The 11573-nt window shown below is 35.0% G+C and overlaps 1 non-coding gene across 1 annotated transcript; it reads left to right on the top strand.

The window, feature by feature from the left end:
- The first annotated feature begins 2265 nt into the window (after window positions 1-2265).
- Window positions 2266-2397, top strand: LOC111812493. Its single transcript, XR_002817988.1, has one exon. It is a non-coding gene; the product is annotated as a small nucleolar RNA SNORA1 (small nucleolar RNA).
- The last annotated feature ends 9176 nt before the right edge of the window (window positions 2398-11573 follow it).

Below are 11573 nucleotides of genomic sequence, written 5' to 3'. Positions count from 1 at the left end.
CTAAAGACCTTCATCTTCTGGTCTCAAATCGCCCATTACAATTCTCCTCTTTATCCTTGGAGTTCTAATTGTATTTTATAGCTTTTTCATTATGTGACTACACCTTCAGCCTATACCTTGGTTTAACTCTATCCTTCTCTTCATAAAATTTTTCATCAGGGTTTTGCCCCTGAAAAATACTATGCATTTTTGATTTTTTCTGTAATTCCAGAATATATTCACAACTGCATTATATTAGAGCATATCATGTTCTACAGTTATTAAATATATTTTGTCTACTTTTCAAGATTGCCCACAATTTAACAATTGAGGAGTTCCTTATTTTACATTGAGCAACTCACAGTCAACACATACCATGACAAAAACCTATTTCTGTCTATGAGATCAATGAATCTACTTGCCCCAGCTTGCTTAAAAATATAGACAGACAATGGCAGTTCTGAGGGCCACAGCTTATTGATTTGTTGCTCTTTAAAACAGTTGGGGGTCTTAGTTCCACAAAGGAAAATCCCCTACAGCTGGTTTGTATAGAAAGAGAATATAACAAACAAAGTTAGATACTTCACAGAATTTCCCAAAAGACAGATAAACAGGCAAGGGGGTCATGTGGCCAAGAATAATGGCCAAATTATGTTGTTAGATTGTTCTTCTGGGGCCCAAAGGCATAGGCACCTAAAAACATATACTACAAATACTACCCTCAGGCCTCAGTTGCCTGTAAAAAAATAGACTCTTCATTTGTCTTTTACCGGAAACTCTTCCAGGGGCTTCGAAGATCACATTGTTCTCATGAGAGCACCTCACATTCAAAGTCAAGGGTACATGCCTAAAACTCATCTGAATCCAAGTTTAACATAACTTTTCCTGGACACTATCTTTATGTGAATAAACTTCTTAGACAAGAAACACAATCAATTGAAAGCATTCCAAAGTGTTCAGTAGCTAACAAAGTTTGGAAGTTTCAAAAGTGTGATTTTTAGAGAAATAATTCATAACTTAGATAAGTCATTTAAAAATTTTGTCTTAAAACGAGACCATAGAAAGAACAGCACGTGGAGTAATGGCATTTCTTATTTGAAGTGGTGGTAAACATCCAAAAAACTGTTGATAATTTTTGTATTGTCCAAATTAAATACTCATCTCTGTGTAGTGGTCCAGTTGATTGGGTAATGCTGTGAGACATACACTTAGCAAAGTATTGAACAGGGATTCATTTGCATTAAAAGATGATAAAAGTTGTCTAGTGCAGTAATGGATAATTCATTAGATTGCCAATAGAATTGGAGTCCACTCTCCTTTAGACTGACAATCAAACTCCATCACTGTGTCTTGGACATAAAAGCAATTGTTTCTGATGTTGAGTCTTGATAAATCTTTTCAGAACTTTAAAAGGACTAAATTGTGATGGAATTAGATTAAAAACACAGGCATCAGACTAGAGAAAACACCATACTTTATGTGTAGGCCACTGGCTAGATGAAAAAAGTACAGGTAAGATGAAAAGTTTCTAATCTTCATTTTTTATAGGTAAAATTTAAGGGGCATAATACATCTCTTAGGTCTCTATAAGATTTAATATTCTGTGAATAATTGGAAGTTTATGTTTCTAAGCTTGTATTTCATAGACTGAAAAATGAAACACCTAACCCAATGAGAATACAATGTAAATTTTACATGAACTATGTTGCTCTATTTTCTCCACTTAATAAAGCTATTTCCTCTGTGTTCTAGAAAATATAGTTATAAAGTATACAAGAAGGCTTAGATATGTGTCCCAATTGCTCTGACCTTATGTAAAGAACTCATTTCTCTCCTCCTCAGTGTCTTATATGCAGATTGTTTCCTTACCTTCTTTATGGTACAGGATTCTGGTGAAAATCAAATAATGCATAACATTATCCATTAAAATATTTCCCCATTAATAGTGTCCTTCATATGTGTATTTCTTTCATAGCCAGCTGTGGCAGAGTTTCAGTAGCAAAGAAGCATTTCACAGTTTATTTAATGAATTCCCAACAAAAGCAAAAACAGGTGAGAGTAGAAGTTGCAAATAGTTTCAAATACCTTTGATTAATAGAGATGTGTGCAAAGAGGATGTGGAAACACTAGCATTGCTCTCACATGGTGTGCAGACTCTCTCTATACGACACGTAAAATAAAGCAAAACAAAATAACACTGTGAAGCACGGCACACATAGACACAAATGTGTTTCTTCACACAGGGGTACAAATTGGTACAGATTTTGTCATTAGAGAGTTACACAGAGCCTTATTCTGGGTTAGAATGGGCACTGTTGATTGGTGTCCAGAATTGGTGAATGTGGCTACAATTGAGACACAGGTCAGGCTTCCATCATCGTAGTATTTACAGTGGTGACAATGAAGTCTGTAACATTCTGCCTAATACTGACTGAAAAATCTTGACTTTCAGTATTAGAAATGAAAGGTTAAGGAATGATGCAGAATCTAGGTCATGTGTAAAATACCAATACTATGTGCAATTCAAATTCTCAGCTCCAAAAATGTATTGCTGGATGAAATTGGATATAAGACCACAATTGTCAATGTCCATAATTCAAGTGGAGATAAAAGAATTGTGGCAAGGCAGAAGGGATGTCTGGATTAAGCTTCAGTTCTTTTAAAAAGGGCTACCCTGAAGACAGCCTCATTAAAGTGACCCTTATGAGTATTAAATCACATGAAATTTCATTCATGTAAAATTTACTTAATTTTAAAAAAGAGAATTACACAGAAAGATCCATACAAGTAATTTTTCATATTAAGAAATATGAACTATGTTAATACATATATACATTAGTACACAAAACAAATACCTTCAGTACAAGAGTGAATGATCCATATTATTTTGCGTACAAGCATTATGCAATTTATGTGTAATGAAACATAATTTAGAATTCTCAGTTTATGTAAATATGTGTGTAAATATAGATGCAAATATATAAAACTACATCCTCACACAATGAAGATTAATGTTAATAAAACACACACAAATAAACAAATATCACCATATCAGGAAAGAAGTTCTGTGAGAGATAGTAGTCTGGGAATTGCATCTCTAAAAAAAACACTGAAATGTTCTTACACTTGATGTTACAAGAGCTATCTTTCCCATTTTTAATCTTTAACCCAAGAATCAAATTGCATATGTGTCATAGAACTTTTTAAATTGCAAAACGCTATACAAATCTGAGATTATAATGACCATTTTGTAGTTCAAATTGTCTCTATACTGACTTTTTAAAATACCAAATTTTATTGGTCTTTAGGTAGTTCATTCTTTTGATTACCACAATTTTTTAGAAATGTTGAGAAAGGTGCACCGTAAGGGCAAAAATGCCTGAAAAATAAGGGCACTCTCTAGAATTCTGGAGACAGAAAGAAGCTGGCTGCTTATAATTAAGTCCTAGTGTGGCACTGGGGCACAAAAAAATCAAATGTCATGATCAGCAGGAACATTGATCACCTCCAGTTATGTGTTATAGAAAATCATTTGTATTAACCATCACAATATTTTAATAAGGATTTGTCTAATGTGTAACTACATACGACTTTAAGGTAGTCGCACACACTCCATAATAATTCCAGAAGTAAATGTTTTGAATTAATGAGTTCACTTAAATGTCAAAGACCTATGTTTAGTGACAGGCACAAAGAAGTGGAAGAGGAGGCTGTGCTGGCAACAGGCACCTCTCATATGCCACTCATCCAGCATTAGTGCTAACTTAACCTTTGAAGTGATTTTTACAACCATAGTCAAGCCTACTGATTTGGATTGATGGGCCAGTGTTATTTTAATAAAACACTGATTAAAATCAGCAGCAGAGCAGGTGTATCTTCTAAAAGAATATGAGAGCTAGCTGTGTGTACTGGCAGTGCTCTATCTTTAATTTAACATGATATCCTGAAGGTCCAAGGAGAAAAATGCAAAGTTTAATGACAAGAGTCTAGACAACAGTTATCTGCCAAGTGTTTTCAGATTGAATGTATGTTCTGAAAATGCAAATAGGCAAAAGAAAGGCTTTTTCCCATAACAATATTAATTTTTCTGTGAATTGAATTTTTCTTAGCTAGCTGCACATTTCTTCAGAATGTCGAAAGCAGTAACTTTTAAAAAATAGATATTAGGGCCTGCAAGATAGCTCAGCACGCTAAGTGCCTACTTAGGCAAGCACAAGGACTGGGGATTGTTCTCTGGCACCACATGCTACACTCACCTCATCCCAGGGTGTGCTGAGCTGGGGATTGAGTCTGGATGTGGTGGTGCACACCTGTAATCCCAGCACTGGGAAAGCTGAGACAATAGGATCACTACTGTTCAAGCTGTATAGCGAGACCCTTCACAGAATTAAAAAAAAATCAAATTTTTTATAGTCCTTGGAATTGCAAATAGTTCTACTCATGGAACAATGCCCCTAAACATACCCCTTTCCCATTTCCAAGCAGGTCCCAAAGGCTGAGATTTGAAGTGGTGGTACCAGAATGTAGAAATGACTGGATTACTTTCATTCCTTGGATATTTCAATATATAAACCAATCTGGATTAGTTGTGGCAATGCATTAAATATCTGGTCCAGGGCCAGCCAGATAGCTCTGCAGACTAAAGTGCATGCTTAGGCAGGCAAATCTACCAGGGTTCAATCCCCGGTCTGCAGTTCCAGCTCCACCCCTGGGGTGCACTGAGACTGGGCATGGTGGCATGCACCTGCAATCCCAGCACTTGGGAGGCTGGAAACAGGAGGATCACTTAAGAGTCTGATCTGTGTAGTGAGACCCTGTAGACTCTCTACTAAGTAAATTTTTAAAAATTCTACATATCTGGTAAAACTTTTTGAACTCAAATTTGATCACCTAATATATAGTAACAATCAGACACATTTTCTGGTACTTGGAAACTGGAACAATAAAGTGTCACTTTTTCTCTGGAGATTATTGTGTAAGGTTAGGAGTCTCATGTTTGATGTGGGAGAAAGATTCTTAGAAGGAGAACACTTAAGTGAACCTGCTACTCATCATAAAATTCTTCACTAACATGCCTACCATTCTTTTTCATGTGAACCAATCCTTTATTAAATTTTTATTTCATTTAAAATAAAAATAAATTTTATTTCATTTTGAAAATTTTAAAAAAGCAAAAACAATAGAAAAACACAGAAACAAGGTAACATACAATAATGCATGTGTTACAGATTGTCAAAATGAGAATAGCTAATCAACAATAATTGTTATCATATCTATTTTTATTATCAAATCTGTTGCTCAAAGCCCCCTGCAAGTTCAGACGCCAAATACATTCTCCTTACAAATCTCCCTCCAAAACATAAGCAGAATGCATCTTAGTCTCTTAGGGCTGGTGTCCAGGTGTTCCTCCGAATCCTCATGCAGCCAGCGGTGGGTCTTTCCAGAGGTGGCCGGATGTAGGGTACGTGCTGTTGCGATCAAGTGTATGATGCTAAGACTAAGAGTGATAGCTTGGATAAAATATAAGGGACAGACAGAAGGTCACTGTTAGTTTGTGGCCTTCTACCCACCCGGCCATGGACTATTTCTCTTCTGAAGTGCCACTCTGCTCTGCCACCCCCCTTGGAGTAAGCTAACTATGGACTGTAACCTCTGCAAACTGTGAGCCAAATAAACCTTTCCTCCTTTAAAAAAAAATCTGTTGCTTAGATAAACAGATATACAAAATTGAGGCAATAATTAAATGCTGGCACTTGCTTTCAAGAAACCTTAATTTTTCATAGTTTTTTTCTGATTTATTTTAAAGGGAGTATAATGATTTACGAGACACTAGAAATGGTACAGATTTAGAAGACCAAGATGACAGGTATGCAAACATGGGTTTTGTATTACATATTGCTGTCCTAGATGTAGTTGCTATGCATTTCTTCTGTGTCTTTGATCCTGTGAGAGTGAAGATTTTCAAAATAGCTATTAATCTTCTGAACTCCCACAGGATCCATAGTAATTTCTCCCTTTTTATTCCTTATTGCTTGAATTTGAGTTTTTTCTTTCCTCTTTTTGAGCAGGATAGGTAAGGGTTTATCAATTTTATTTAATCTTTCAAAGAACCAGCTTTTCGTTTCATTAATTCTCTGCATTATTTTCTTTTTCGTCATTGCATTAATTTCTGCTCTAATCTTTATAATTTCCTCCAATCTTGGGACTTTTAGCTTGGTTTGCTTTTCTTTTCCTAGGAGCTAGAGGTGTAGCAGTAGGGTATTTATTTGTATTTTTCTCTGGTTTCCTAATGTGTGATGTGAACACTATAAATTTCCATCTGAGAACTGCTTTCATTGCATCTCCCAAATTACGTAAAATTGAGTTTGAAATTTCACTGGATTGTAGATATTGTTTATTTTCTCATTTAAATTCATCTGTAACACATTTTTTGGTGAAGAGGGTATTATTTAACTTTCATACGTTAATGCGATTTCTGTGGTTTCTTTGGCATTAATTTCCAGTTTCATTGCCCTGTGGTCAGATAATATTCATGGGACAATTTCTGTTTTCTTGAATATACTTAAACATGATCTATGGACTAGTATGTGGTCTATTTTAGAAAAGGTCCCATGTGCTGCTGGGTGGAACTTTTTGTATATGTCCACTAAGTCCATTTGTTTAAAGGTTTGTTTCAGTTCTGCTACCTCTTTGCTGATTTGTTGTCTTCTTGACCTATCTTTTTGAGATACTGGTGTGAGATGATCCTCGATAATATTGCGATATTTGTTACTAGATTTTTCATAACCTTTAAAACTTGTCCTGGGGCTGGGGAGATGGCTCCATAGAATAAGTGCTTTCCTGACCAGTGCAAGGGCCTGAGTTTAAACCCAGGTTCTGAATAAAAATTGTCTTATATACTTGTGTGCTCCCATATTTGGTGCATATATAATTTTTACCGTTTTATTTTCCTCTTGAAGTTTTCCCCTAACCAGTATATAGTGACCTTTATTTAAATTTATGATTCTTGGTTTGAAGTACAGATTATATGCAAACAGGATTGCTACCTTTGCTTTTCTCTGAGGTCCCGGAGTATGCAGTATCGTTTTCGATCCTTTGACTTTCAGCCTATGAATTTCTTTATGGGATAAATGTGTTTTTATATATAGCATATTGTTGCATTTTGTTTCTTGATCCTTTATGCCAATCTTCTTTTTTTTTCTTCATTTTGATTTTTGTGATAACTTTTTGTGAAAGTTTGTTAGTAAGTAGCTGTATCACTGGAGTCAGACCTTCTCTGTTGAAAAGCCCTTGTTTAAAGTATCTCTCCTATGTCAGAGATTCTTGTTTTGTGTGTTCCAAGATTTTGCCTTCTCTACTGATAGAGAGCGAGATATTGGTTTCTGTTTGGCACTGACCTCTGTCCTTCATTGTAGTGCTTTGGTGAGATTTTTACTCAAGCATTTTTACCAATATCTCGCTCTCAATCAGTAGAAAAGGCAAAATCTTGGCACACACACAAAACAAAAATAATACCCAAGTGAAAACATGTACTTAATTCATATATGGTTTCCTATTTACAGTGTTACAGTAGTCTAACTACATCAATGGTTATAATTGATATGTATTGACTTATGTTTGTCATGTTATTTTTGTGCTGTTCATTCCCTACTTGTATCCTGTGTTTAATAGTTTGCCACCTTTTATGGGTTCTTTCTGTTGTCATTCTTGGAACTGTGGTTATTTTGATCCCTTTTTAGAATATCTTCTACTACTTTGTGTAGGGCATGTTTGGTCATCATGAATTTCTTTAGTTGTTCTTTGTCATGGAATTATTACACATGTCCCTTAAACTTGAAAGAGAATTTTACAGTTTATGTCAGTCTGAATATGTTTTCTTGTAGGACTTGAAATACTTTGCTCCATGTTTTTCTTGACTTGATGGTTTGTGGGGAGAAATCTGTTCTTATTCTGATGTTTTTTTTTTTAAAAAATATGATTTGTATCTTTTTTTCTAGGGGATTTTAGTATGTTGTTCATGTGATGAATTTCTGAGATCTTGATTATTATGTGCCTGGGTGTGATCTTAATTTGGTTGGCATTATTTGGAGTTTGATATGCCTTAGTTACACAAATGGCAGAATTTTTTCTCTGTATTTGGGAAGTTTTGTGCTATTACTTCTGCCTATATTCTTTTTATGTCATTTTTATTTCCTTCTTCTTTCTCACTGATCCTATTATTATTACGTTGTTCATCTTCACATCATCTTACAGATGTTGAATTATTATTTCCTAAATCATACTTGTTTTTAAGAGATCTTTTATCATCTTTTCACTAGCTGCAATGGTGTCTTCAAGATTTGAAAGTCTATCTTCACTTTCATTCAACGGAATTGCCAACCTTTCATGGAGTTTTTAATTTTTTGGCTTTCTCTTTAAATCTGCTTCAAGAATTCTAATTGTTTCCTCTATTGCATATTCAAGGTTTCCATCATTTTTCTATTCCCCTCTATTGTTTCATCAGTGTCCTCTTTAGAAATACTTTGTAATTCATTCATTTTAGTCATCATTTCTTTTTTTTACCTGCAACATTATTTCTGATCTTATTTCCTCTATACTCTTATGCAGTTGTTTCTTTACTTCAGTTGTTATTATTTCAGAGATTTCAGGTGTGAAAATAGATTTCTTCTATGCTGATCTCTACTGGGCTTGTTCTGGAAGGGCTCTGGGCTAGAGAATGCATTTCATTCCTTGTTTTTATTATTTTCTATTTCAGAGAGAACTCTTTATTTTTATTTCTGTGATACCTTTCTGTGAAAGATTGTTAGTAACTGTATCAGGGAAGTCAGACCTTCTCTGTAAAAAGTTCTTTTTTTAGGTATCTCCCCTGTGCCAGAGATTCTTGTTTTGTTCATGTCCCAAGATTTTGCCTTCTCTACTGAGAGTGAGATATTGGTTTCTGTTTGGCACTGACTCCTGTCCTTCATTGTAGGGCTTTGGTGAAGTTATTACCTGAGCACCTCCTGGTAATAATACCCAAAATAAAGCATGTGATTAAGGCAGATACCATTTCCTACTTACAGTAATACAATTAACAATACTAATAACAGCTAGTGAAATACATAAATTGACAAACTTTTGTAATTAATGGGTTTATACTTTAGAATGCAGGAGCAACCATTATAGTTGCATAACAAAACCTACTTAAATTGGTAATTTATATTTAATTTAGACCCCTGGAGTTATGTGTGGGCACCTCCTTTTTATGCACCTGGAGTCTTCCAGGAAGAATAGCACACCCCAGTTACCTGCTGCCACCTCTGTGCCATGAGGATGCTCTTGTTGTTCTTGGCCTTGGTCTCGGCCAGCTGGGCCCAGCAGTATGCCTCAGCTCAATAGATCTAGATCTACTGATCTGAAACTTACCTGGCAGGATCTGGCTTGGGTCTGGTTGACATATTCAGCTCTTTCCAACTGAGCCCAGTCCAAGTGGACCACTAGGACTTGGCTGCTGGTCCTGTGGCTCCCTCCTGGTAAACCCACCAAGGTGGAGTCCAAACTTTCTTTATAGCAATTTATATTAGTCTGAGAAGTAATTTTCTCATTTAGAATAAGAGATAAGCAATACAAATGTAACTACTTTAAGTCATTCAATGATGTGACAATTTTAAAATTGATACGTCAAAAGGCTAGTTGCTATTGTAAAGAATTTAAAAAGTCTATAATATTTTATGAGATTATTAAAAGATTATTTTGTGAGTATGGATGAAAATTTAGAATATAGATATTCCTGTACAGTGCCTGAAGGTCATGGATTTTTATGATATATAGGAAATAATTTTGGGTGTTTTCACAATACTGAATTCTTCAAGGCCAGGTTTTGTTCTTGCCCTTAGTGTGGAAATCAAGAACAATCACTGTCACCTAATAAGGGCTTAGGAACATTTTCGAGTGGACTGACAGAATGATAACTTAATTAGTTAAAATCAAGGCCATATGTGGTGACACACACCAGTAGTTCCAGGACTCTAAAAAGAAGAAGAAGAAGAAGAAGAAGCAAAAGATAAGTAACGTGAGCTCATCCCTGGGAATTTAGCAACTTAGTGAGAATCTGCCTCAAAATTAAAAAAAAAAAAAAATGAAAGGACTGGGTAATATAACTCAGTGTTAAGGGTTTGGATTCAATCTCCAGTACTGAAAAAACATTAGAAAATACAGTGGTTATAGGCCCCGTTAGAAATCCTATCTGCTCTGTTTTTATCTATGTGGCTTTGGGAAATAAATTCTATATCCTAGTTTTGTCAATTTAATATGTAGATACGAATACTACCTGAATTAGTGTTAATCACTTTGCAATTCTCAATTCATTGTTAATGAATAAATAGAAATGCACAAACAATAACTGTTGTGTTAATGTTTCTTTTTTTCTTTAAATAATTTATTTAACTGAAATTAACTTCCATTTGTTTAACTGAAATGACTTCCATTTATTTTAATATATCTTTTCCCCAAGGTGATTTACAGGATCTTCAAACAAATATGAATATTTCATACATATTTGGACATTTGGGTGTAAACCTGCACACTACCTCAGCAATATCCTTTTTAAAAATAATTTTATTGAGAAACAAATAGCAATGAGATAGTTTCAAAACCGATTAGTAGGACAGTTTCAATAATTAATACATTGCACATTGTTGTCTTCTTAGTGGTTATTCATAGTGCAAGATGCAGACATGATATACTGTCCAAACACTGGAGCAGTATCTTTCAGTAAGAAAAATACTGACGAGTAAAGACTGGACACAAATACTAGGTACAATGAAAATCTGCTCCAAATATTTCTGAAGTAAAAAGGTACCACACACTTGCTCAACTATGAAAACCATTCTTACGACACAGTATGAGTTTTTATTTTTCAGTAGAACTTAGAACACTTAAGCTGCCAATTAAGTGCTAAATGGCAGAGCAATGTCCTCAGCACATGCTGTGAATTCATAGGGAACAGGAGCAAACAAATCAGGCTCTTTCCTGTTGGTTCTCACAGTGGGGTGGGCTGGCATTTCAGTTGAACACAGGTACCTTTCTCCTTGGCTTCCTTCTTTTTCTGATCATGTTCCTTGAAGGAAGCTATTTCACATTTCAGGAAACAATTGACTCTTTGAGTGTTTAATGTGCTCAATACTCACACTAATCCTCTTGGCAAGTATCTTACCCTTAACTTGCTTGTTTACAACAATGCCAAAAGCATGCTGGGTAGACTCTTCCTGTGTTGCCGTGGCAACATTTACAAGTCATTCCCTTTGGCACAGTACCCATTCCCTTGATGTCTACAATATCACCTGTTTTGCAGATTCACACATATGTGGTCAAAGGAATAGTCCCATGTTTTCTAAAATGCTTGGAGAATGTATACTGGATCCCTTTCCTCTTGCCTTTCCTCTAAGGCATTTTGGCAAATTAATGGAAGATGGCAGATTTTTTTTTCATATCTATATCTGTTCTTCTCTCCAATATATCTTAATTAAAATATTACATAAACAATACCTATTTTTATATAATAACATTGCAAATAAAAGATTTTTCACCAGAAAAAGTTCATCAAAAACATTAAA

The sequence above is a fragment of the Octodon degus genome, unplaced genomic scaffold, assembly GCF_000260255.1.
Source record: "Octodon degus isolate 3935 unplaced genomic scaffold, OctDeg1.0 scaffold00006, whole genome shotgun sequence".
In the NCBI taxonomy this organism is placed as follows: Eukaryota; Metazoa; Chordata; class Mammalia; order Rodentia; family Octodontidae; genus Octodon; species Octodon degus.
The sequence above is the reverse complement of the archived record's forward strand: the minus strand, read 5'-3'. Positions and strand labels throughout refer to the sequence as shown.